Raw genomic sequence first — 3,130 nt, 5'->3', positions numbered from 1 at the left:
GGAGGTCGTAGACATCACTCTGATCATTTTGCAGCCTGGGGAGCAAAGGATCCATGGTTTTTATATGCCTTGTCCGGCTGCTGGAGTAGATGACATGGAAACGTCGTCTCTACCATCTCGATGGCTTAGACCCAGGGAGCCGGATGTTCATTTCAGCCCTCCCTAGCTTCCATCAATGGATTTTTATAGTCAAGGTTAAAGACTGAGAGGCTCTATGCATGTTCAAAGATGTGAGTAGCATATCCAATACAAATCAAGAATAAAGAAAAGATAAGACCACAAACATCACAATCATTCATGACACAAAGAGAGGAAACAGACACCTCAACAAGATTCTTGAGGAAGTGCCCAAGGAAAGAAAAAAACGTTAGGTCTGAACTATAAGAACATGCTCATAAATATGAATTGTCAAGGGCAAGATGAAATGCGAGAACAAGCACTGATGAGTAATGATATACTGAAAATTTCCTTTCTTTGTTGTTGTTAGCCCTTGTTTTTCGAATATACATTGAGGCACTCAGGTTGTACTCATATCTACAACCCAATCTCGTAGCTCTTTTCACTTTACAACCTACAGACAGATTGAACAAATGGAGATTGCTATAAGGTGGACTACCTACAGATTACTAACTTTACAAAATCCCTCGCATCCTCTCAATTTCTGATCCTATGGAATTCATTGTCATTAGGCACCTTTTGACCATTATATCCAGAATCGAACGGTTTGGGGTATGCCATAGGGTTTCAGAATCTCCTGAGAAGCACCAAATGCTTTACTTCACTCCAGTTTTCATCATGACCATCAAATCCTGATCATGCAGTCAACAATGCCGTGCCTTTGGTGCCTTTGTTGCACAAAGGCAGAGGATATGCATCCCTCAGTTATGTATGCTAACGCCTAGATCATAAACCATCTTGTTGGCACATGCAATCAGGCATTGGGAAGGTGTATATGGAATCATTAGGTTTCCTGAATGCGATGCCCCTTATGTCACTATGGTGCAGTATTTCCAGCATGTGGTGCTTGAATCGACTCCATCTGCAGTTCAAAGAAACAATTTGAGTTTCATACACCACTATATCCATTTACATAGTTAAGCAAAGATGGGCAAATATTTAGATCATGTATGTGAAGGTCAACTCGGAGATGTATTTCAATTTGTTAACATGGCTAATGCATTGTGAAAAGTAGGCAATAGCTACAGTCTTGGATGGTGAAGGAATAACAAGGGCAGCGAACTGCTTCAGCGGTTTGATTTGGTGAAAGATTCCAGCATATACTCAAAACTGAAACTGATTGGGTGTGATTTGTAATACTTTGTTGACGATATAATGGCATCTCAAACTGACCTGATATTTGGGTCGTCAAAAGATAAGACCAGCTTCCGTTTTTCGACTTTTATTGTCTTTGCATTCCCTCCTAACAGGTAACGCATGTGTCCCATCAAAAAGTGAGGGAAGTTCCCCCCTTGAGTCGTCACAAGAGCTTAATGCAGCGACTGCACAGTAAAGATAGAAATCAATCAGATGATTATCATTACAGTGCACAGTGGACATAGTGTATCAAAATACCAACCTAAACTTCTCCCTGAATGTCCCTCTGACCAAATTCTTTAATCTTTTGGTTTATTCCCGTCCAACATGTCAGTTGCAGCCTCCTAAAGCATAGGAGCAACATAAGTTAAACAATTTGGCCAAAAATACACTAAGTATATACTCATGGGCATGTATCTAATACAAAGAGGTATTATCGACAAATTAAACCAAAGTTATAGGGCAGCAGATTCTTCTTACAAAAACAGAGAACACTTGATGTGCATCCACATATACTTACAAAAAATAGACGATGTTAATTGCTCCTCTACTATATGTATGCATCCACACACACTCACTAGAAAAACAAAGCACACTAATCACTCCTCTAACTTCTCTAGAACACAAGAAACAAGAGCTAAAATTTGATCCAGTGGAACCTAACACTAGCCCCAACATAAAGGAATATAGAAACAAAGGCAGGGAAGACATCTTTGTATCATTCAGTGATCTGGATAGGTAGTAGCCCCACCATAAAAGAATGTGCAAAGATGAACGACAACTTGGGCAGCAGCATCTTGCACTATGGTTGTGTTCATAAGGAGATCATAGAGATAAAATGAATTGTTAGTGCATAATCACCTGAAGATTCCTTGAGTTTCAGTCAATAATCTCAAACTTTGCGTTTGCCTTATGACAATATTATATATAAATAGTCATACTGAGGGAATTTAGGGTGGTGGAAATAGATTGGAAATATAAGAAGATTTCAGTTGTATGCGCAGTATATGCTACCAAAGAAAATCAAGACATCATCATACTATTCCAAAATATAGGACACCTTAGGAAGCATGCAGTCAAACCAATCTATCTTACACAACCAAATAGTAAATAAGGTACCTATAACATCCTAAATTTTCAATTTGGAATGTTACACATTAAATCATCATGCATTACATATTTTTGTGCATTTGCCGATCCTAGAAATTTCACGCAACTCAAGGACCCTCGGAGAGAGTTGGAGATTTCGAAATTTTCATATTTGAGTTTCCTCGAATTATGAAAAAAGAGGATCATTTGATTTTATTTATTTCATCTTCAAATAATTTTCCTACATCAAAAATATGAGAGGGAATAATATGACTTTCCCAAACATTAGGAAATAATGAAGATTTAATAAATAAATCAAATTCTGGATTTTTTCGGAGTTTATTTGCCTTAGGGAAAAATGCGTGTTTTCAAAAATTGCATTTTAGGCCCCGGGTAAAAGTTCATTTTGTTCGACTCATTTTTAGGAGTCGGGGAAAATTTACTTTGTAATTTTTGGAGTTCGTTTAGATTTTATTTTATTCTTTTTCTGCGCGCATTTAAAAAAAAGGAAACGCAGCGCCCGACTGGGCCAAGGGCCCAGCCGAGCCGGCCCAGCCGTGCCCCCTCCCCGCGCGCGCGCCGCCGCCGCCGGCCGAATCCGAGGAGGATTCCTCCTCCTCTTGCTTGCCCCCTCCCCCAAGCCACCCTTCCCCCCTTTAAATACCCAACACCCCCTCTCCTCCCAAGCCACCGCACCCCGCAGCAGCAGCAGCAGCGCAGCCCAGCC

General features: G+C 40.1%; 1 long non-coding RNA gene across 1 annotated transcript; it reads right to left on the bottom strand.

The window, feature by feature from the left end:
• Positions 1–455: 455 nt before the first annotated feature.
• LOC119281657 lies at positions 456–1,395 on the bottom strand. The gene is made up of 2 exons (XR_005138499.1): positions 1,351–1,395; positions 456–1,039 (listed from the first exon to the last, which is right to left on the bottom strand). It is a non-coding gene; the product is annotated as an uncharacterized LOC119281657 (long non-coding RNA).
• Positions 1,396–3,130: the final 1,735 nt, after the last annotated feature.

This window comes from Triticum dicoccoides, chromosome 3B, assembly GCF_002162155.2.
Source record: "Triticum dicoccoides isolate Atlit2015 ecotype Zavitan chromosome 3B, WEW_v2.0, whole genome shotgun sequence".
Classification (NCBI taxonomy): Eukaryota; Viridiplantae; Streptophyta; class Magnoliopsida; order Poales; family Poaceae; genus Triticum; species Triticum dicoccoides.
This window is presented reverse-complemented; position numbering and strand designations above follow the sequence as displayed.